At 38.8% G+C, this 25,427-nt stretch overlaps 2 protein-coding genes across 2 annotated transcripts in view; both read right to left on the minus strand.

Annotated features, from left to right (window-relative positions):
• Tlk (Tousled-like kinase) overlaps positions 1 to 7,228 on the minus strand; it is a 117,142-nt gene extending 109,914 nt beyond the window's left edge. Inside the window, exon 1 of the mRNA XM_089105426.1 lies at positions 7,089 to 7,228. The gene's annotated coding sequence lies outside the window, so the exon portion shown is untranslated. The remainder of the gene's footprint in view (positions 1 to 7,088) is intronic.
• Positions 7,229 to 7,339: 111 nt separating this feature from the next.
• Positions 7,340 to 25,427, minus strand: part of LOC148940544 (uncharacterized) — a 152,863-nt gene continuing 134,775 nt past the window's right edge. The window contains exon 3 of the mRNA XM_089105428.1: positions 7,340 to 7,453. The gene's annotated coding sequence lies outside the window, so the exon portion shown is untranslated. The remainder of the gene's footprint in view (positions 7,454 to 25,427) is intronic.

The raw sequence follows: 25,427 nt of genomic DNA on the forward strand, positions 1-25,427 counted from the left end.
GACATTTAGGAATTTTTTTTTACGCTAAAAGGTTCAAAAAAAAATCGCTGAACAACATATCCAAAACCTGCTAAAATCGCCCGCCGAGAAAACCCTCTGGGGCTGCTTAAAGGAGGTGGAAGAGGGCGGAAAAATTGTTTTTTTCATTTTTGACATTTGGGAAGCTTTGTTTACACTAAAATGTTCAAAAAAATCGCAGAACAACATATTCAAAACCCGCTAAAATTGCCCGCCGGGAAAACCTTCTGGGGCTGCTTAAAGGGGGTGAAAGGGGTGAAAAATCCTTTTTTCGATTTTCGTTATTTCGGTACGTTCGGAGACTCGATTCTGGTATAAATCAACTCGCTGAAACCGAAAATGATATCACTTTTATTGTAACACATCTGTAACTTATATTAGACTATAAATAAGATTTTATTAACTCCATCGCAAAAATAAAGGAAATAGCTTTTCTTCCGAAGTGTTAGAAAGATCAGATCAATGGAAGCCTGAAATACTTCAAACAGCAACACAGGAAAATCTCGAATGGCAATTTAAAGGAGCAGAGAAGTACCCTACTCGTTTTTGCTTCACTAATCGTTGGAAACCTGGTTATCCGATGAGAATCAACCGTGTGAAGACCAGACTGCAGAAAAGGGGAAGCTATAGGCATAGACACATAGAAACTTGAAAAATTATTCTTATTATCGGCTTCTTTTACAGTTGGAAAACAAAAACATTAACACGTCTATATATAAATCACAGTTTTGATAATCATTATTGTTAGATCACATAATATTGAGAATCATCATTTCATTAATGAGCACCACAAAAGAGCACAACCACCGTTATTGCAAAAAACTAAAATTCTTCTTCTTCTAGAGATGTTGGTTCAGAGTTATTACAGCTTGTTCCCATGCACTCTCCCCAAGCAAGTGTGCAGGGCGTGCTATTCTTACGGCAAGTGCATCTGGCCGTATTGCAACCTGATTTGCATTTGCAGTGGATAATTTGAAGAAGACTTTGGGGAGCTTGTTTCTTCTCCGTCATTACTGGGATGTAATTATCAGCAGAGTCGCCATCCCCAGTTTTCCGGTTTCATCGCAGCAGCCTCGCTTTTCCATTCCGTTACCTGCAAATACACACGAAAAGAATGGAAATTCGCAGCTGAGGGTGTGGGAGGCATCCGATCAGGGCAGACAAATGTGGAAGAGGAAGCGAGCTTGGCCAAGAACAGACGATGTCTCAAGGACACGAGAGTTTCTCCAGGCTTTCCTTTATAAATTCTCAGAAGAGCTTGTTCACCAGCTACAATGAGCTCGTCTTTCATAGCCTTCGAGTACATAGACCTTAGCGGCCTCATAGTACATAGACCAAGACCTTAGCGGCCTCACGGAAAGACGGATCGGACCGGTACAATGACAGTCCGACAGATTTACCAATTCCTTGTAATCTTGAAGTGGTTTCACAGCCTAGGAACGCGTGCAGAAATAGAATTGCACCACATATGTCCCTTAGTTTTTCTTTGATGGAGCAAATATTCCATAGCTTATGTTCGTTTGAAGATTTCGCCTCGGATGGTTTTGTCGGCAGGACGCAGAACTTCATAGGATCCAAAAAGGGATGGGGGATACGTACAAAGCTCATACGACAAAAGGTCTCGAAGATCGAATTCTTCCCGGTTCGCCACTTTTCATATATGGAATAATTTCTGTTCGTTTTAAGTTTTAATGTCGCTCCTTACTTCCAGTTAAAAAAAACTTGTTTTTGTTATTTAAATAAGAAATAGAAGCATACCCGAGTCATCGAATGACTACTCCAATGAGCATCCGCTGCGATTCTGCTTTCATGTTTTTACGACGACAGCTAGTAGTCACATCACATCTAGTGACTGATCTGCGCCGTGGACGTTTTTTAAGGCACCGACAGATGGCTCTGATCTCAAAATAAATTGAGAAGGAGGTTCAATCCCCTCCTTCCTCGAACAATAACTTGTTTCAATATTGATTGGCCTAAGCTATGGCTTAGCTTCCTACGGACGAGGCAACATATCAAGTCTACTTACTCATAATAATGTGTTTGCCAAACTAGCTGATATAACAGTCAGGTACTTTTGAAGATAGATGGCGATCCTGTTGTGTGCGCTGTACAGCCTGTGTTTTCGAAACCTAACTGTACCTAGTCTTTAGCCGTATAGACTAGAATATTCAAGTTTCTATGCGTCTATGCTTAGTCTCTCTTTTTCTAAAGTCTAGTTTTCACAAGTTTGATTCTCATCAGATAACCAGGTTCCCGACGACAAGCGAAGCAAAAAACAGTGAGGTACTTCTCTGCTCCTTCAAGTTCTATATTTTCCTCTATTGCTTTTCGCAGGCTGTTCGAAGTATTTCAGGCGTCCATTGATCTGATCTTTCTGTAAAATTTCGGAAGAAAAGCTACTTCCTTTATTTTGGCAATGGAGTTATTAAATTTTATTTTTGGTAGATTAATATAAGTTACAGAAGTATTACAATAAATGTGACATTCTTTTCGGTTTCAGCGAGTTGATTTATACCACAATCGAGTCTCCGAACGTACCGAAATAACAAAATCGAAAAAAGGATTTTTTACCCCTTTCATCCCCTTTAAGCAGTCCCAGAAGGCATGGGCGTAGGCAGCATATTGTCTAGGGGGGGGGGCAGTCGATAGTGTGATGGAGTTTTATCAACTACTTTTTCCAAACCATTTGCTTTTTCAACCATATCTAATGTAAATTTGAAGGTCTAGGGAGGGGCAGCTGCCCCCCTGCCCCCCCTCCCTACGCCCATGCCAGAAGGTTTTCCCGGCGGGCAATTTTAGCGGATTTTGGGTATGTTGTTCTGCAATTTTTTTCTGAACATTTTAGTGTAAACAAAGCTTCCCAAATGTCAAATATTAAAAAAAACTATTTTTCCACCCCCAGAGAGTTTTCCCGGCGGGCGATTTTAGTGGATTTTGGATATTTTGTTCAGCGATTTTTTCTGAACATTTAAGTGTAAAAAAAGCTTCGTAAATATCAAAAATGTAAATACCTAATTTTTCGCCCCCTTCCACCCCCTTGAAGCAGCCCCAGAAGGTTTTCCTGGAGAGCGATTTTAGCGGATTTTGGATATGTTGTTCAGCGATTTTTTCTGAACATTTTGGTGTAAAAAAAACCTTTTGTTGCAATTTTGTCCCGGTCAAACCGTACTTTTACTGGCCTAATGCGTCAGGGTAATATTTGACCACTGAGAGCACTCACAAATATGCCCGGGTGTTTCGTAGTTTGTAGGTGAATCAACACAATATGGAGATTTATTGTCTTTTTTCTCTGACGCTATTTCTAAACAGGAAATTCCCTGTCATATGGACCGTGAAAAGACGGTTTAACGCCTGCTGATACACAATTAGTAATTCCTCTTAATTTTATAAGTTGTGTGCCCTTAATAAAGCTGTTGGCTATGACCATTATAGGCTGAACTTTTTCATTGGAGGTGTTACTGGACTTACCTCTAATAGGTCTCCCAAATATGATTTATTTTCTGGGTTATCCACCTGCCTTTTCCTTTTGAACAAAGAGTGGTATAAACTATTTTTTCTAGGTAGCAAAAGAAGCTACTTTTTCTAAAATTTTTGAAAAACCAATGCATAAACAACTTGCAATTTTTTTGGAATTAAAGGGTTGTCTGAATTCAAGACAATTGGTGTTCGTCCCGACCATTCTGTAGAAGATGTTCTTCCTTTGCTTTCCCTCTTTAAAAATAAAATGAAGGATCAGAATAAAATTCATGTGGCAATACTTTTGGACATAAAGAAGGCGTGGTAGAAACTTATTTTATAGGTTTTCTACCTGCCTTTTCGGTTGGAACAAACAGTTGTAGAAACTCGAGAGATGACTTTTTGATTCCAAATTAAAAATATTAGCGCCCTTTTAGTCAAAACCGATCAGAGGAAACCCCTCTTTCAACACTCTTTGTGCTTTACGTGGCATTTATCAAAAATTCAAGACAGCCATAGGCTATTAATCCAGGGTGACCAGACGTCCCGCATTGTGCGGGATAGTCCCGGATTCCGAAACCTCGCCCTGCGTTCGAAAACGTCCCGCTTTTTTAAAAAGATTCAAAAAGATTTTAAAAAGATTCCATTGACTTGTTCTACAAATACACAAACGACATGACACTTGATGAGTCCAAGTTGTTCGATGAGTTCATTTACACCCGAAATTTCTGTGATGCAACCAAAATGGAAACATGGTCTGAGGAAGAAATGCTGATTGATTTGATTTGGGTGGAAATATTTGCATTTTTTGAAAAGGAATCCATTCCGTAAAACAATTTAGCGTTACTTGTAGAGTTTTTTCTAAGTCTGCCTGGCACAAACGCAGCTTTAGAAAGAGTTTTTTCTTTGATAAATAACTATTGGACTGATGAAAAATCACAATTGGAACTGGACACACTGAAATCTTGTGTGTTTGTCAAATTTAAAGGAAAGAAACTGTGTGATGAGTTTAAGAAGGAAATCAAAAACAATGTTGTATTTCTAAAAAAGGTGCATTCATCAGCCAAATATAATTAAAATAAAAATATAATGACATAAGACGATAAAAGTTTAAGAAACATTTTTGAGTGTTTTTATGAAACAACACACACTTCCTACACCTTCCAGCGCTCTTCAAATTTTGGTATGTCCCGCATTGGGCCTGAGAAAATCTGGTCACCCTATATTAATCAGAATAATCCAAAGTTCCAAGATGTGACCCCGTGTGTGATACGAATTGTGAAACCCCAAATTATTTAATAGTCCATAAAAACAGAAGCTTCGTAAGTATATCTCTGTAGAAGGGTAGATAGACCTGTGCTACACTTTGTTGAAACCAAAATTGTGCGAAGATTTTCATCAAGAATTGCTGGAGAAATTAAAGAAAAAATTTACAAAAACTGACGGATGAAGAAATGAAACAAGATGAGCAGAAATACAATGAATAATGAAGTTACCACAAACAATGAACAGAAATTACCACAAATAAGTTTGGCGTTGCCATTCCACCAGCCCCTTTCTCCAAAAAGGTTTTTTAAGATAAAATGAAATCAATCCTTAGTGAAATATGTCTAATACAATTAAATCGATATAATACATTATACTAATACCCACAAATGCTTCTTGGCCTGTAAAGGAGGAGGAGAAAACGAGTCACTTATTCAATAATTCAGAGAAAATAAAATGTAGAATAAAAATAAATTGATTATAAAGATTAAATAGGCTTAGAGCGCAATGAACTGATGAACTGACTGATGCAATGAACGATGATAGCAATGAACTGATTTGTTCCATTTCTTCTAGTGCAAAAAGAATTCAAGACACTACTCAAACCTACCAGTCACTTATTCAATAATTCAGAGAAAATACAATGTAGAATAAAAAATAAATTGATTATAAAGATTAAATAGGCTTAGAGCGCAATGAACTGATGAACTGACTGATGCAATGAACGATGATAACAATGAACTGATTTGTTCCATTTCTTCTAGTGTAAAAAGAATTTAAGACACTACTCAAACCTACCAAACTTCACAGAAGAAAAAAAGAATTCTCGATATGACTTCTCTTGTTACAGAAAACTTAGTTTGACTATTCTAAGACGGCATTAATTTTCATCAAAGTTTTAACTCAAACCAAAAAAAAATAAAACAAATAAAATAATAATCACATACTGACCAATGGTTTGCGTAGCGCAAACCATTGGTCAACCACCGACGCTTCCCGTTTTTTCCCCCTGAATTCTCCAAGTACCCATTTAGAGCTGGGTCGAATCTTGGCTGAGCTTACAGTCACACCGGGGACTCCCGTTCCAAATCACGACACCAGGACTCGAATCCCCGTCCTCACAGACACGGTTTTCAAGCCCAGCACGCTAACCACTCTGCTTGGACGGCTCAGATTTCAAAGCAGGTTTTTATATTATCCTTTTAAATTCTTCTCTATTTATCTATTATATATAATTGGTAGTTTCGGTAAGAAAATCCTTTTATTTGTGTATATTAGTGCAGCAAAGGTGTAAAAGCAATATCAAACCGTAGATCATTGGATCCCGATCGATTGGATAGCCGTAGATCCCGATCTCGTCACTGTTTCAAGCCTGACGGTCATCGTTTTTTCCTTTTTGGGCAAGAGTTGCACTTTAGGGAGGAAAAATCGATATTCGAATATTTTACGAGGGCAAAACCTTCCAAGCGTAAAACTACCACAAATCACTGTCAATAAATAAATGAAACTCAAAAGGAGCAGAAATTACAATAAATAGCCGAATCAAACCCAAAACTAGCAAAGATTAACATGAGTAGGGCTGATAACCCCCATGCCTTCTCAAGACAATAACATAATTTGCGCTTTACTGAAAAAAAATTACATTTAAAATGTTTCCACTTCTCTTACTTTCATAAATAAAAAATTATCAAAACTTTAAGGAATAAATATCAGTGTATGTCAATTAAACTGACAATCCACAGTCATTTGTTTTTTTCAGTAAAGCACAAATTGTGTACTGATCTTGAGAAGGCAGTTGGGTTATCAGCCCTACTCATGTTACTTTTTGCTCGTTATGAGTTTCATTTATTTATTGATAGTGATTTGTGGTAGCTTTACGCTTGGAAGATTATTTGATATTTTTTCTGTTTATTTTGGCTCAGTGAATCTCTTTACTTTTCTTTGAAAAACTTGTTTTGTGGAAAAAGTTGTTTAAATTAATGAATAAAAAGATCAAGTGCCGAATCCAGACTTTCTATATAAGAAATATATTTAGTTTTCAGTACAAAAATGACACTCAGCCTTTGTGGGGGATTTGTGAGGCCGGCAACCCCACGCTTAATTACGGTATCGTGATTCACATTTTTTTAATTTTGATTTTGCTACTTCTTGAAATATTTGTTCCTTTTAGTTTCATTTCTTTGTTTATAGTTATTTTTAATCGTCTTAAGCATTAAAACTTTTCTGTAATTTTCATTGCAAAACTATGTTTTCATGGTTGACTCATTTCAAGGTAGAACATATAAGTGCAAAAAAAACCGTAGCCTATACTAGAGAAGATTAAAACAAATACTTGAAAAAAAACTTACCCAACTTATAGACAAGAGAAAATAATTATCCACATTCAGAACCGAATATCCTTCACAATCAACTACAAAATATTTTCACATTCAAATCCAATCTCCTGAAAATATCCAAGTCTCTCGGCCACCACAAGGAAATGGACTACGTCTGAAATAAGGATTGAAATAGGGGAAAAGGGGTTATTCACTTTCTTGCATAGGTTCACGTTTTCGACTTGCGGATCGATCTCCAAAAGTCGGAAGAGAGAAAATCCGTTTTTCCAATGTCACACTCCAAATCACTAAGATCCTAAGGATGCAGTAGCCTAGTGACGGATATATATATTCCACATTTAATTATTGATTCAGACCTCAATAAGCCTCGGAGAAACCTGAAAAACAGATGCAATGAACATCGCATGAAGAATTTTGGACGATGCAATTATTTTTACCATTCAAATTGTTATATTTACGGCATCATGCGAGCAAACAATACAACCCTTAGGGTACGGAGGGATTATAATATTTTCCAGAGTGGAGTCGATGTCGCGAAAAAAAGTCTTTCTTAAGTAACTTTTTAGATGGGTTATTTGGAGAACCAAAGGGGAATTCCTTGTATAGAAGTTTGCTTTTAAGTTGTGATTATATAAAACTTACCAAATGAGTCAGAATTAGAGTTTTAACTGGAGGAAGAGGGGTCTGGTGCCTTAAGTAATACAATTTTTGGCTCAAGTATTCCGGGAAAAAGCACCCATGTCAATAATTTTACGCTTATTTAACAACTGGCCACAATTTCGTGTAGTTCCACTTGCTTTGCAATGTTTTTACAACCCCCCCCCCCTCTCCAGGAGTGGATCCAGGATGTTTTTTTTTTGGGGGGGGGGGCAAAACAGGTTGATCTGATAAACTTGCGTTAGAAGCAAGTTTAATTAACGCAAACTTGCGTTAATTAAGTAAATTAAACTACTGTAGACTACGCTAGGGGCGCACACCCCCTCGGCCCCCTTGATCCACCACTGACCCCCCTCCACCCCCACCGAATCAGTTCATATGTCTTTTAAATTAATGAATTTTACATACTTAAAATCAGCTCAAAATGTAAGTTTTTTAGGACAAGTTAGGTTATATTAGGTTATAGTATATAAAGTTTCATTTACCGACCTAACAACTTTCCAAGATTTTGCCATCCAAGATCGGTACGAAAAAGCTTATAAAAACGCATCAAAGTTTGTTTAAATGCATTTTTTATACGATTTGATGTTTCGAAAAAATTTCAGGGAGGGGGGGGGTCAAATCCGGTAACCCTCCTGGATACGGCTTTGAAGCTACCTTTAACTATGAATCTTGTATAAAATATAGCCTATTTGTCTTAGACCCTTTATATCCAAGACACTTTAGATTTGCATTTTTTTTTCAACTTTTTTTCTTTGTAGTCAAAATACTTAACACCTTAAATGCAAGGGGGAATGTGATTGAGAAGCCCTTAGGCTAATAAACTATGGGCGCCTTAGAAACAGTATGCAGTCAACTTCTAAGTTATATTATCCAAATATTGAAGTAATCCTATAAGCTAGCTTAGGTTGAGCCGCTTCACTAAAATGTGGGCTATAGCAACAAGAATAGCACCAATGGTTGCTGCATATAAGAGCCTATTGCAACGCTTCCCCAAATGTGTGGGTCGTGACCAGAGGCGTCACTAGCCAATATTTTTTGGCTAGTGACTTTTTGCAGGAAGAGGGGGGCGGGTAATGGATTTTACTGACTAGCTGGTCATTTTTACCGAAATATTTGGGTGATATTTCTAAAAGTATTACTTTATTTTATTTTATTTTCGAGCGAGACCGATCTATACCCATCAACTCATTTATGGTACCTAACAAATTAAAGACGCTTAGCGCCGCTATTTTACAGACTGGCTGAAGGCACTGTGGGGAATCCCCCACCCTCACAAGTAACACCCCTGGTCGTAAACCGGCCCGGAGTCGATGAAAAATTTTTGTCAAGCCACGAAAAATATTTATAAAATACACAAAAAAAATTTTTACTGAAATTTTTCATACCAGTTAGACACTAGGAATAGTGGCAAGCTTTTGCATTCTTACTTTTTATATAACTTTCATATTCGTACTTTGCATACAACGACTCCTGGAAGTTGTGAAGCTAACGTTACTAGGTGTTGGGATCCTCCCAAGGTGCTCCTCCTCTATTTGAATATATACCGACATCTATGCCCGTTCTCGAACGGCATCTATGTCTATCACTTGATTTTTTACTTCACTGGAAAAAACGAAGGAACAAACAACGTTTATTTCGTTTACAAGGCTTTGAATAAATATAATTCTTGATTTTTAATTAATTATATTTTTTATATAATTATTTTGGACTTTTCTGTATAAAACAAGTAAATAAATAGCTAGATTTATATATCTTTTTTCTTAAACAAAATAATATGGATATTGACCCCAAGTTGAAACCTGACACGCAACACAATCAATCTAGGCTATGATCTATACTAGGCTATGTTCCATAAATCCTGCTATTATACTTGAACGCTCACAGATGCTGCTTAACTATCTTTTCTACACGACCATGGCCAAGCTCAAGAACAAGCAATGTGCCTATTTTTTGCTGCTTCTTCTGTTAGATTTTCGAGATAAAAGAGACAAAGAGGTATTTCAACTTTGACTTGTGTTCCACTTTATTTCTGATAGGGCCCAACATATGTTTTCTGCTGTTAAATATTGAGAGATCAGCTCAATTGTTTCAACTCCACTTTAGCTTTAAACCAATTTCAAATGAATAATAGCCCCAACATCCAAAAATAATTTGAATTCTGAGGGAAAGTGATCTCATCTATAAACAACTGCGAACACGGTTAGATGTGCGCTATAGGAAACCTGGGTGCCAACACTAAAATATAGGCAATTTACCGCGAAGGTAAATTTTTTCCTCCATATGTAAAAACTTGATGACCTCTGCCAGTTGTAACAATAGTCTTATTGGTGTCTGCTAAATTATATAACTAAATAGTACCTTTTAATCAGAACTAATTGATTCTTCTGGTTAAATCCAAGGACTCACCCTTTGTTGACACCTGCCTAATGCCCCAGCTCTCGGCATCGAGGACACCTGTCTAGTGCTTTTTTTATTTTGTATATTAGACGCCTACAAAATAATGTATTTTGTATTTTATCATTTGCACAAGGTCCATTTAAATTTGTTATTTTGACATTTTTTCCATATTTTCTTTTGTTTTTTAACATAATTTACCTTTTTATTTACTATTTTGGCAAATTTATCCCACTCACCAGCACGATACCGCGTTACCGTAAAAAGTTACCGCGTAAACACCAGTCCTCACATACATTGTACAAAAAAAAACAAAATTCCCAATATTTTAAAAATAAATGATTTCTCCCCCAGAAAAAAATTCTTATTTCCTTGCCCCCTACAACAAAATTGTTGTTTTTTGATATGGATACATATAAAAAAAACATGCATACATTCTAGCTTCTAACCCTGAAATTATGCTTGAAAAGATGATGTTGCTATGTCTGCCTCAAGGTATTTCTGTAGTAGCTAAAGACAACTTATGTCGCAAGAAAGCAATATTAGAAACTACTAAAATTGGCTCATTTAGACATTTTATAATCTTAAGAATATATTACAAATCAAAGGGTGATTGCCAAGAATCGAAAATTAATAAAACCACATTATTAGGAAATGAAAAATAAAATATAAGAGTCAGACAGTTCTAATTGTAGAAGATTATACCAAAATAAGAAAGAATTACGTCTTTGTTGATACTACAGTAAATAAACACTTGAGGGCGTATCCTTACATGATTGCCCAATTCAAACGAAAAACAGCCAAAAAATTAACACCAATAGAATAGCCTTTGGGCAAAGCAGATGAGGATTAACAATTACAAATATTGAACAAAATAATGTAACAACAAAAACTCGAATTAATAAGAATATATATAGATTGAAAATAAAAAAAAATCCAAATAAAAATAGGATAAATTAAATGACCAAATGTTATAAATCAGGGCTCAACAAAGATATCCCCAGCCTGGGAAATACGCATAGGGGGTCCTCAGGGCCCGTCATCTAGAAAACTTTAAAACATTTTCAGAATTTCTAGGCATTTCTTGCTGAAATTACCATATAAAATTTGTTTTTTATCATCCCCCCTCCCTCTGAAAGAAATTTCTCCCTATGTGATTGCCAACAGCCTACGTGGTTTTAAGTGCTTGAATTTTTAACTCCTCAGGTTATTTAAATAACCTGAGCAAGTTTTAGGGAAATATGGGTGAACAGTTGGATTCACAAGGGAAAACTAGGTCTAAACCAGAGCCATTTTTTTTATATAAAAGGGAATCATGTAACACATCAATGGAAAAAAAGAAGCGAAATACATCAAGGAAAAAATCGTCATCAACAGATTATTGTCAATGTGCTCTGAAGGTAATACTATTTAAATACAGCAGGTGATATTCTTTTCTATTATTTACAATTACTGATTGCCTATATTATTATGGACATTGGAAGCTAAGACTACAGGAGATTATGCTAACAACAGTCAAATAAAAACAAAAACTATCTTTTCATAACAAAGGTAAAATATAATTAATAAATAGACACATATGAAAATACAGCCTAGGTAATATGTAAAAATATATAAATGAAATAATTAACATAAATATGCTATTCTTCGCCTAGAGATTGACATAAAAACAAGATTTAATAGACCAGAAATGGGAAATTATAAGCCTCTCACCATAATGATATTTAGAACCACTGCAAAAGCAATTAGACCAAAGTAACAAACTCTAATAAAAACATAAACTCTAAAATAACAAAATATCAAACAAAAGAATCAAACTCTTTTTTACACGAATTTTTTGGTTTTACTGTAAGATTGACTGTTCTATTTTTCATTTTATTTATCAGAATAAGTAATTTCATATCCCTGTTCAAATCGAGATAGACACGAGATAGACATAAATTTGTCAATGATAAACATTGTCCTTCTATAGAACGCTCAGACAAGAGCTGATACCGAGCAACCACTGGTGACCGACGAGATAAGAATAAGAGGATGGAAGTACTGGGGGCATATGACCCGCATGAGGGAAAGACGCCTCCCAAACGATATATGGTGTTGGACCCCATCTGGCATTCAAAGGAGCGGAAGACAACGCAGCCCACTTGGTCAATCCCTGAAGAGAGAGGCGACGAGTCTCTGAACCACTCTGAATGAACCTTGGTCTTTGGCACAAGATCAGCCAAGTTGGAGGTCAGCGTAGGAGGATCTGAGTAAGTGTCCTTCTATTATATAAAATATATGAGGTGTATGACGAAATTTCGCGAATAAAATACAGCCCAAGTGAATTTTTCGTCTAAATGATTCTTAAGAATCTTCAGCAAAATAGAATGTAAAAAAAAATCCAAAAAAACAACAATAAAAAAAATCTTACTTGCTCAAAAATTCATTGATAAAATGCGCGATTGCCATATATATCTGCCATATATATCCACCTAAAGAGGGGCAGAAACAATTTCAAACTATCAAATATCTTATAGTATAATCAAGGCCGTATCCAAGGGGGGGGGTTTACCCGGTTTGAACCCCCGCCCCGCCCCGAAATTTTTGACCGAGTCGAAAATAAGTCGAAAATTAGTAAAACCTAGGTAAAAATCAATAAAATTAGTCGAAAACTGAGTCAAAAATTAGTACCCCCCCCCAAAGAAAATGTAAAAAATTAGTTCCCCCCCCCCCCGAGAAAAAAAATCCTGGATCCGCCCTTGAGTATAATCATAGGCGAGCAGGAAAAGCAAAAGACTCAGACAGCATCTAATTTTGAAACCGTACTTTGAATAAAATTTATCGCTCATAAATGTGGACAGTAGGTTCCTAATCTTGAATACAATATAGATAGTTGGGATTGGCTGATAATTGGGAGTAAGACTTGGCTGACAAGTTCTGAAAGCTACTAGTCTGCTAAATTGACAACAACCACAATATAACATGGTCCCTGGGGGTCCGTAATAGAAACTGGGGCACCCTCGCCCGGGGGCCGTAAATACAGGCGGAGGAAGAAGGTCCCTTAAATGTGCACTCAGCAGGGCCCACATGCATGTGGACACGTCCCTAGAGTTACAAACCTTCTCCTAGAAATGGGCTAAATTGCATGGTGATGCAGAACACCATCATAGGAGGATCCTTTATAGGAGGACAACTGCGGCAGGATGAAAGATCCAGATCTATGGACAACGGCCTCTGCTAAGGGCTGACTCGACCCTTTCGGGAAACCTGCAAGACTGGAGACCTTGTGGTTAGCTCTATTCCCAAGAAATATCCATGCACCTTAGGCCTAGAAATATTATGAATACGACTACAGCGTTCCCGGCAAGCGACACGACCCCCTTGGTTGGACAGAACCTGTCACTTGGAGACCTTGAATACGCTGATGATGTCGCAATCCTCTCGGACCCAGAAAAGCTCAAACTATGCTCGATGAGGTAGTTACTTGAGCAGATCACATTGGCTTGAAAGTCAGTGCAGGGAAGACAAAATTTATGACAATAAATCACACTGATCCTATTTCGTTAACTGTAAATCAAGTAAACTTGGATCAGGTCAACAGCTTCACATACCTTGGCTCTCAGCTTTGTACTGATGGATCTTCTGACGCCGATATTCAACAGCGATTGCAGAAGGCACAGACGGTCTTTGCTTCCCTTAGGAAATCGTTGTGGAACCGGCGTGAAATTAGTGTAAGAACTAAAGTTCGAGTCTACCTGGCTTTGGTTCAAACAATCCTTCTTTATCGAATGCGAGACTTGGTCAGTAAAGCGACTACATGAAAATACACTGAAGTTGTTTGAGCCTACCTGTCTGCATAGCATCCTCGGGTTAAATCCCAATGATCGCATATCAAACGTGGATATACGACGAATCTGTGGTATCAAGAGATGTGTTGCCATCACGATCAAGGAGCGTTGACTGAAATGGTTGGGCCATGTCTTAAGGAGGCAGCAGAGTACTTGCCTTGCCGAATCGTTCTATCTAAGCCACTTAGCTCATGGAAGAGACGCCTAGGAGGACAGCGGAAAAGCTGGTGGAACTTGGTTAAATCAGACCTTGAACCCAGAAAGTTTGATCACAGATGGACAGCTCAATTGCTCCCATTTCCAAAGCAGCTGGCAGTAGACCACACTACATGGTTCAAACAGGTCTCGAAGAACCTTGATATCGGGCAAGGTGGAAACGCATGATTCCCGCCACGAGTAGGCTACAGGCAAGTAAGTAACCATACTATAAATTCTACCTAATCTGAATTTCTACTCTTGTATCGGTACCAGGAGTAAATAGCAACACAGTCTCCTGGTTAAGCTTTTATTTGCTCTTTATGTGAAAAAAAAGTTGATTTACTCAAAAAGTATGACTGGGTTCTTCTGAATGAGGTTTGTCCTAAATCAAGTAGCTGAAGAGTGCAAAATTTCATACAAGTCCCATGATAAAGTACTGTTTCCAACTTACCCTCGCGATTGAAACACTTGTCTTATTCAAATTTTTTGCCAATAATGTTGCTGTAACTGCATTATGCCACCAAAGAATTCCAGTAAAACAGCCAAAAACAGCAACTATCTGAACCTGTGGACATGGCAGGTCATGTTGTCGTATAAAATTGTCAGGCAAGAACAAGATAGATACAACAGACGCCTCGACCTTATTATATTTGACATGCCACCTCAAGCAGACAATGCACATTTCAGAAGAAAACTCCTAAAGAATGAGTTCAAAGTTGACATAGGTAGTATTCTGAACAATCAACATCAGCCAAAAGCACAAAACTCCAAGAATTCCAGAACCCAAGAACCAGATTCCAGAACCCAAGCTGATACGAGGCCTCATCCCATATTGATTTAAATTAACCCAGACAAGCAGAAATTCAACTCAAGCTCTCCTACACTAAAAAAGGCAACACAGCCTTTTATGCAGGCACCTCCAAAGAGGACCCCTAGAAAAGAAAAGAAAGGAATTAGTGGAGGAGACATAAGACGTGCTGCTGGAGGCAAGCAGAATCTGTGAATCAGAAATGGGGTCACTGTTGTAAAAACTAGGGCACCCTTGGGACTCCTAGTCCCTGTGCAACCACAGCAGATGGAGCTCTAAACATGGAACAATGTCATGTATATGGTATAAATAGGAACCTCCCGACCTCCTAGGTGGGAATCAGGGCCTGATAAGCACGAGTGCTCCCAAGCTATGGTTGGAGCCTCTGAGTGAGGATTCACGCCCCCGTCCCTATCGAGCCGGGAGGAGAGCCCTAAGTTGTACCTCACAGCGGTGGAGTGGTGTAACATTCTATTAGTAGCCTAGCCCGACAAATAGAATGGCTAACGCAACGGGGCGCCAAGGGTCTGGGGAGCCTTTGGTCAAGTTAATTCCTATGAAACACCAATGGATATTGAAGATCAAATGCAGAGATACTACTATCACGGCGTTCGCGGTAGCCGACGCGGACCAGGTCAGGGTGGTGCCTGGCCCAACAAGTATGCAAGCCGCCAGATCAAGAAAACATCTGAATATTGGCACGTGGAATGTTCGCAGCTGCAAGCTGGAATCCACGCAATTGCTCCTTGCAAGAGAGCTGCAGAAGTATAAAATCAACGTTTTTTGTCTGTCAGAAACGAGACTTAATGATGATCTGTCCTAAAAATTGACCGTTTCGGAATCTGACTCATTCTAGTTCTACAACTCGGGTCCCAATGATGGTTCCGGCCAACAAGGAGTTGGGTTCCTAATAGACGGTCCTACTGCATCTTGTGTCACCTCTTGGGAGCCAGTGTCCCCTAGGATCACAACGATCAGACTGAGAGGCCACATTAGGCAGAAAACCATAATCACTCTGTACGCTCCGATAAGGGACAGTTGTCACGCGGTCAAAGATGCATTTTATTATGACCTACAAAGAATCATCGACAAGACACCAAGGCGTGACATACTCTTTGTAGCTGGAGACTGGAATGCCCGGCTTGGCAGAGTAGACCCCGACACAGCAGCAGTTATTGGCCGCCACACCGTTGGTGACAGATACATCAATGGAGAAAGGCTCTTACAGCTAGCCAGATACAACAACCTATGCGTCACAAACACTCTCTTTGAGCACAAGAAACTCCACCTCGTTACATGACGTTCGAACGACGGCGTAACAACAGCCCAGATCGACCACATCTTAGTCAGCAGAAGATGGAGGCGCTCCTGCACAGATGCCCGGGTATAAAGAGGAGCAGACACAGGATCTTTAAATGGATCCGACCACTATCTCCTCACTTACAAAGTCCGTCACCGCCTTAGTAGACAGACGTAACAGAAGGCAGGGAAGCGCTTCGATGTTTCGAAACTAAGATGCCCGGAAATCAAAGCCGACTTCGAGTTAAAGCTAAGCAACCGGTTCGAAGCCTTGAATCGTGTCTCACTCGTCGATGAAGAATAGGCGCAGATAAAAATTGCGACACAGGACGTAGCTGAGGAGGTGCTTGGCCACACAAAACGAAAACAGCGAGCCTGGATCTCTGACCACACCATAGAAATAGTTGAGAAGAAGCGACCCCTCGTGGGAGGTGCAAAAGAACCCTTAAAAGTAGCCCGCAAAGCAGTTAAACAGTAACTGAAACGGGACAGAGAACAGTACTGGTCAGATCTGGCGAATGAGTTGGAACAAGCGTCCAGGAGCCACAACAGCAGGAAAGTGTTCAAACTACTTAAAGAAGCGACAGGATAAGATCCTGTAACGGTTGAAACACTGTAAGATAAGTCCGGAGAACTTATCCGAACAGAAGAAGGATGCATGTAAGGCTGGCGAGAGCATTTTTTTTAGCTACTGAACCCTGTCAAACCCCCGTGCGATCTACCTGCCTTCTCGAGTGCTGCTAGAGAGCCCTATGCAATAAACCTCGATCCGCCAAGTATTGCGGACGTACAAAAAGCGCTGAACTGAATTAAAAACAATAAAACTCCTAGAGAGGATGGAATCCTTTCTGAAATTTTTAAGGCCTCACCAACTCTACTATGCCACCTAACCGACCTGTTTGTCCAGGTGTGGACGACGAAGACCTTCCCAAAAAACAGGAAAGTTTCAGTCCTCGTTCTGCTATACAAAAAAGGAGATAAGGCCATTTGCGGAAACTATAGAGGTATCTCCCTGATCGACCATGCCATGAAGATCTTCTGCGTCATTCTTTTGAATCGATTCAAAGACGCAGGTGACAAGTTAACCCGTCCTGAACAAGCAGGCTTCAGACCAGGCAGAGGCTGTCCAGAACAGATATTTACGAGTCGTCTCATCCTTCAGCAGTTCAGCAGGTTTCATCTACCCCTTCTCATCGTTTTTATTGACTTTGCAGCTGCCTTCGACTCTCTCATCAGAGAGGAGCTATGGAGAATTATGGCTGAAGACGGTGCGCCACAGGAGCTCATTGAGATACTCCGAAGTGCGTATAAGGACACTGAGACTTGCGTCCGTGTTTCCGGCAATGACACCCCTAAGTTTCCAGTGGAGTTTGGGGTAAAGCAGGGATGCCCCTTTCGCCTATATTATTCAACTACGCGATAGACTGGATCATGTATAATGCAATGAAAAACCACAGCGGAATAGTCTTTGGACAAATAACTGGTTTCCTCCAGCCCCTGACAGATCTGGACTTCGCAGACGACGTTGCTGAGCTGGAAACTACCGCCAACAGCTTACAAGGCATGATCAACGATACCTATGAGGTCTCAAAGCGCATCGGATTGGCCATCTGCGGCGCAAAGACTAAAGTATTGGCTCTCAACCAACCTGCTCCTTGCCAAGTTACCCTCGACGGTGAGCCAATAGAAAGCGTTGAGGAATTCAAGTATCTTGGCTCTATCATAACACCAGATGGCGGAGCTGAAAGGGATATCTCTGCCCGCATAGCAAAAGCTTGGGGAGTGTTTACTAGTCTGAAAAAAACATTATGGACCAGACGGGAGATCTCAACCAAAACAAAAGTCAGAATCTATGGTGCAACTGTTCGAGCAGTACTTCTGTATGCTTGCAAGACATGGCCGACCAAGACTGAAGATGCGAGAACTTTGGACGTGTTGAACCACCGCTGCCTTCGTTACATCCTCCGCATTAAGAGATGGGACAGGATTTCCAATAATGAAGTAAGGAGTCGCTTTGGTCAATCAGAAGAGCTATCGCTTATCATTAAAAGACGTCGCCTGAAGCTCCTCGGCCACACATTGCGCCGTCCCGAAGGCACGATATGTCGAGACGTCCTTGTCTGCAAACCAGCCCCCCCCCCTGGAAACGTAAACCAGGATGACACAAGACAACCCTGTGGCAAAAATTCAAGAAGGACCTGGTACTGTGGGGGAGCTTTAAGAGACACGGTTAGGGATGGGACAAAGACTGGCTGAAAATCGTCGGAGAAGCTGCAGCCGACAGGTCCAAGTGGTCGTCGGAAGTCATCCCAAGATCCTTTGGTGCCGGGCAGGACAGTTCATCGTCTGGTTCCCGCCGAAAGTAAAGTAAGTAAGTATAAATAGGAAGCAAGAGAGTATTGAGAGTTCCATGAACTCAACAAGCTATGATAGCGCTGAATCATTGAAATTGGCCAATTATGTTTTTCTAAGTTTCAATTTAGGCAGTGAAATCATCTTTGAAAGCAGAATGCTCAAAACTGCCAACACTGAAACAAAGAGAAACCAATTTGGAAAGAAGTTTGTGCACTTTACACAAATTCTAATACTTCTGTTTTTGTTTTGATTAAAAGCTTTTTTATTTTGATCTTAATGTTGATATTATTTGTGTTTGTGAAAACTCAGTGCAGCAGGGGGAAGAATCTCACATTTAAATTCCTGGATTCAACTTGTGTAGTAACTAGGACAACCCTGAATGTTGTAGAGGGTTGTAATATACTACACAACTTGACTGAAATCTAAAACCATGAGTTACCCTCTTATTCTTCTACTAGTAGTTGGGTTGAAAAAGTTTGTCTGAAACCTCATATTTGGATGTAAATGATTTATGATAGGTGTAATTCACCATCCACCCCTGATCGATTTATTTCACACCAATCCATATCTGATATGTTATTCAAAATTAGTTCACATAAGAGTTCAACTGTTTTTCTGTTTAGAATTTTTAACATGCCTGATGTTGATTGGGTCGAAGGCGAAGTGTACCCCCCTTGAAAGTAGCCCATTCTGTGTCACTGAAAATTCCCTTGCTGACAACCTACTGAAACAGATCATAGACCAGCCAACATGATTTAGGCATCAACAGCAACCTTCCCTCCTTGACTTAGTTATACGACAAATGATTCTTAATGGGTATTCTCTGTCTTACCATACTGCTCTTGGAACCAGTGACGATGTCTGCATTGTTATTAAGATACAGATAAATAACAAAAGGCAAAAATAAATAATTCTTTTTTTCTTCGGAGTAAAATGAAGAAACAGATAAGGCAGGACCTATGCATGATCGAGTGAGAGGATGTTGTAATTGGGAAAATTGAGAAAAGCTGGGAAATGTTTAAGGTAATCGTTTTAGATGCTGAAAAGAAAAACACCTAAAAATAATAGTCTCTACTAACTAAAACAATAAGAAAAAAAGAAAACATTGGTCATATATTTAAAATGTATATGTAACAACCACCATGACAGGTTTAAGAAACATACTAAGAAATTTGACTCGAAAGGTTGTCAGGGACCATGAAGAGGCAAATGCAGTTGACTCTAAACTAAACTCAAAGATGTTTTGATGCCATATCTCAAAAGCTAAACTATCCCTGACCTAATCAGAGAAGATGGTAGAAGAGCTTCAGATAAAAAAATAGAAAACCTCTTTAACTCCAGTTTCAGTAGCAATTTCTCTGGCCTACCCACCCACAACCAACACATCACCCCATCTGTCAGAGAAATTAATCCCAGAACCAATGGTCCTATCAGTTATTTTAAAGGACATCAAAAATAGGCTTAAAAAACTTGATGCTAAAAGAGCTGCTGGACCAGACAGCCCGTGCCCAAGACCATTATAAGAAATAGCTGAATATATTGCCAAACCAATCACAATGATTTTTAAGATGTCCAACACTTCCAAATGATTAGAAGCTGGCTAACATTAAGCCAATATACAAGAAAGGAAGAAGGGACTTAGCAAGCAATCATTGGCCTATAAGTCTCACATCAGTTGTATACATCATAAATATCCAGACTTCAGGGCATCATGAACAAAGCACTGGTCTCCCACTTCAAAAAAATCAACTGCTTAGCAAAAGCCAACATGGATTTTAAAAAGGACATTCAATTTATACTAAACTAATTGAGTGATATGATCAAACAGTTCATGGTAACAAACTGTAAGTAAGGAGCAACCCAGCTCAATAGTAACCAAAACTCTAAAAAATAGAAAGTTGATACCAAAAGATACATCAAAAGAATCAGATTTTTATACTGATTTCAAATATATAAGTTTCATCAAGTTTAGTTCTATCCATCAAAAGTTATTCGCCTGAGAAAATTTGGGTGATTTTCGAAAAAAGGGGGAAGCCGGGAAAGACCGCTAAAAGCTATAGAACTTTAATGAAAATCACACCATCAGATTCAGCGTATCAGAGAACCCTACTGTAGAGGTTTCAAGCTCCTATCTGCAAAAATGTGGAATTTTGTATTTTTTGCCAGAAGAAAGATCACGGATGCGTGTTTATTTGTTTGTTTTTTTCCCAGGGGTGACCGTATCGACCCAGTGGTCCTAGAATATCCCGGGAGGGTTCATTCAAATGGAAATTAAAAGTTCTAGTGACATTTTTAAGTGACAAAAAATGGAGGGCAACTAGGCCCCCTCCCACGCTCTTTTTTTTCCAAAGTCACCAAATCAAAATTTTGAGATAGCCATTTTGTTCAGCATGGTCGAAAATACTATAAATATGTCTTTCAGGATGAATTAATCCCCCAAAATCCCCGGGAAAAGGGCTGAAAATTATGAGCTTTACCCAATGTTTACATATAGTATTGGTTATTGGGAAGTATACAGACGTTTTCAAGGGGGATTTTTTTCTGGTAGTAGGTGGTGGGTCGGAGGTTATGTGGGAGGATCTTTCCATGGAGGAAGTTTTCATGGGGGATGGGGAAATTGCTATGAAGGGGGTTGCCGGATTTCCCAGCATTATTTAAAAAAAGATCAAAAATTAAATAAAAAAATAAACAAGTTTTTCAACTGAAAGTAAGGAGCAACATCAAAACTTAAAACGAACAGATATTATTTAATATATGATTGGGTTCGCCCCCTAGTCAATATCTCGCTCTTTAAGCCAAATATTTTTTAGTACTTTCATAATAGCTATTTATTCTAATTAACGGCCTTTGTGATTAACGGGTCATTTTTAAAGAATTGGAACAAAATTCGAACTTTAGCCTAAAGAGCGAGGTATTGACTAGGGGGCAAACCCCCTAATATACATATTAAAAATATATGGATATAGAAGTTCGTTACGTAAGATAATTGGTAAGTTACGTATAGTTATTATTGATGAAAATGTTCGTAAATAAAATTAAACAACTTTCGAGAAAGCCATTTAACCAAATAAAAGTAAAATTAATATGCAATTTTTTTTTAATTATTCATGCACGGTGAGCCAAAATCAAAACATCCATTAATTCAAAAACATTCAAAGATTAAATAAAAAAAAAACAAGTTTTTTTAACTGAAAGTAAGGAGCAACATTAAAACTTATAACAAACAGAAATTGTTCTGTATATGAAAGGGGCCGTCCCCTCCTGAAAGCCTCGCTCTTTACGCTGAAGTTAGACTCTTTCTCACAACTCTATTTTTTAAAACAATTAAAAAACTTTAGCGTAAAGAGCGCGGCCTTGAGGAGGGGACAGCCCCTTTCATATACAGAATAATTTCTGTTCGTTTTAAGTTTTAATGTTGCTCCTTACTTTCAGTTAAAAAAAACTTTTGGTCTACTGGTGGATGTAATATTGCTTGATAAGGCCAAAGCATTTGACAAAGTTCAACACCAACTACTAATTTTGCAATTAAAGACATATGAAGTGCACAAAGACATTGTAACTTGAATGGGAGCCTTTCTAACAGGCTGGACACAGAGGGTGTTGGTGTACATCTGCAATAGCAATGCAGTCTTTTCTGAATTGCAAGCAGTCAAGAGTGGAGTACCTCAGGGAATCAACCTGGGTCCTACATTATTCAGTATGTACATCAACAACTGAGTCAATTCTAAATTCTTGGTCAACCTGCCTAAGACCATAGGGGGAGGGGGCATGCCTTGTTTGCCTCTTATTCCAGGCAATCTAATGGTCCTATGTCAATTTCAAATTCCTAGTCAACCTGCCTGAGACTTTAGGCAGGTGTGCCTTTCCGAAAGCTAACACATAAGTGTATGTCCAATAAGAGAACCATACTTCCGTCGCTTACCCATGCCATTTGACCAAACACTTGGGAAACTATGGGTTTCACCGTTTGCCTGCAATTCCATGGGACTTGTTGGTCATATGTAAATATTTATGACACGGAATTCCACCTTTAGACCACAAGCAGCCAAGCCTATTAGGCTTAGGTTTCACATGTTCACCGCCTGTAAGTCCAACGAAATTCAGTCCCAGATTTTACATACAAGACCAGAGGGCATTTTCCGTTATGCAACAACCCAAAGTCAATCTAATCTTTCATGCCTTAATTCTATGACTATCTACCTTAGTTCTGCCCTAGGAATGACCCATGGATGAATGATAGATGGACTTATCAAATGAAATCAACTAATGAAATGACATCATTTTTATTCAATCCTAAAAAGGGCTTATGCCAGATTTGCCGCTCAATTACTCGGACTATATGTCTTGGCTTTTTTCTACAATTAATTATACAAATGAATGTGCATCGTCAGTTTAATATACGTATACTGATATTTAGTAACCAAATGTTAATATTATTTGATTTATTAACGTTATAAAAGTAAAACCATTTATATTTTTTTCAGTAAAGTGCAAATTTTGTTCTGGCCTTGGGAAGGCATAGGGGTTTTGCCCCCAACTGATGTTAATTTCTGCTCGTTTTGAGTTTGACTCGGTTATTTATTGTAATTTCTGTTCGTTTTGGGTTTCATTTATTCATCGATGCTGATTTGTGGTAGTTTTACGCTTGGTAGATTATTTGATTTTTGCTCTTTTTTGTTTAACGGAGTACTTTACTTTTCTTTGAAAAACTTATTTTGTAGAAAATGTTTTTTTAATTAATTTCTGTTCGTTTTAAATTGACATAGTCTTTCCAGGGAAAAAGAAAATAATACTTTGAATCTTTTTGTTTTTTAAGACTTTATAGTTTGGCCTGCTATTTGTATGCTGGAGAAAAAATTTCTGCAATCTACAACAACATGCACATTCTTAAAAATCCGGACACAAATAGTAGTTTACAATTAGCTGGGAATCTTGATTCCATTCGCAAAAAGATCTAGTTTACTTTCTATGATGTCTTGGTTACACTTACGCTATTTTGATTTGTTTAAATTTCAAGAGCAGAAGTAGCCCCAAAAGTTTGAACATAATACCCTCAGTCGTTCTTGGGATACTGCTGAGATGCCTTATTGGGAGTTAGCATTATCACAGTGCATTTTGATTTAATCTTAAGGCAACATTTAGTTTTTAAACATGATGGGCGAATAAGAGGGTGGGCGTGGGAGGGTGGGAGTGGAATTGGGATTAGTTGCCCTCCAATGGCTTTCGACTATTAAAAAGGGCATCAGCCCTTTCTATTTTCAATCAAATGAGCCCCTTTCGAAGTTCCCACGACAGCTCCTTCAATACGAAGTGCCCTGGTCTAAACAACAACAACAACAAAAATATCACTAATCACTTTCGACTATTAAAAAGGGTACTAACCCTTTGAATTTCAAATCGAGTGAGCCCTTTTTCAAGTTTCTATGACAAAGATTTCAATAAAAACCTTATATGCCCCCAGGGCATAACTTATAACCCTTGCCCTGAGGGTTGTGGGGGAGTGTCCTCCTCAAAAACATATTTTCTATCTGGAAATCAAATACGCTGAACAAAATGGCTATCTCAAAATTTTTATTGGATGTGTTTGGGGGAATGATGGGCGTGGGAGGGCTACTTGCCCTCTAATCACTTTCGACTACTAAAAAAGGGCACTAGCCCTTTGAATTTCCAATCAAATGAGCTTTTTTTAAGTTTCTACGACAACACCTTCTAGAAAAACCTTATATGCCCCCAGGGCATAACTTAAAACCCTTTCCTTGAGAGTTGTAGAGGAGTGTTCTCCCCAAAAACATATTTTCTATCTGGAAATCAACTACGCTGAACAAAATGGCTATCTCAAAATGTTGATTGGATGTGTTTGGGGGGATAATGGGCGTGGGAGGGGGGGGGGGCTAGTTGCCAACCAAATCATCTTCGACTATTAAAAAGGGCACTAGTCCTATGAATTTCCAACCAAATGAGCCTGTTTTGAAGTTTCTACGACAATGCCTTCTATAAAAACCTTATATGCCCCCAGGACATAACTTAAAACCCTTGCCCTGGGGGTTGGGGGGGGGACCTCAAAAACATATTTTCTATCTGGAAATCAACTAGCCTATGCTGAACGAACTGGCTATCTCAAATTTTTGATTGGATGTGTTTGGGGGAATGATGGGCGTGGGGGGCTAGCTGCCCTCCAATCACTTTCGACTATTAAAAAGGGCACTAACCCTTTGAATGTCTAATCGAATGAGCCTGTTTTGAAGTTTCTATGACAACGCCTTCTATAAAAACCTTATATGCCCCCAGAGCATAACTTAAAACCCTTGCCCTGAGGGTTGTGGGGGAGTGCCTTCCTCAAAAACGTATTTTCTATTTGGAAATCAACTATGCTGAAAAAAATAGCTATCTCAAAATTTTGATTGGATGTGTTTGGGGGAATAATGGGCGTGGGGAGGGGGGCTAGGTGCCCTCCAATCACTTTTGACTATTAAAAAGGGCACTAGCCCTTCGAATTTCCAATCGAATGAGCCTTTTTTGAAGTTTCCTCGACAACGCCTTCTATAAAAACCTTATATGCCCCCATGGCATAACTTAAAACCCTTGCCCTGAGGGTTGTGGGGGAAAGTCCTCCTCAAAAACATATTTTCTATCTGGAAATGAACTATTCTGAACAAAATGGCCATCTCAAAATTTTGATTGGATGTGTTTTGGGCAATGATGGACGGGGGGGGGAGGGGGGCTAGTTGCCCTCCAATCACCTTCGACAATTAAAACCGGCACTAAAACTTTCAATTTCCGGTCAAATGAGCCCCTTTTAAGGTTTAT

The sequence above is a fragment of the Artemia sp. Qi Xiang Cuo genome, chromosome 19 (genome assembly GCF_049724085.1).
Source record: "Artemia sp. Qi Xiang Cuo chromosome 19, ASM4972408v1, whole genome shotgun sequence".
NCBI lineage: Eukaryota > Metazoa > Arthropoda > Branchiopoda > Anostraca > Artemiidae > Artemia > Artemia sp. Qi Xiang Cuo.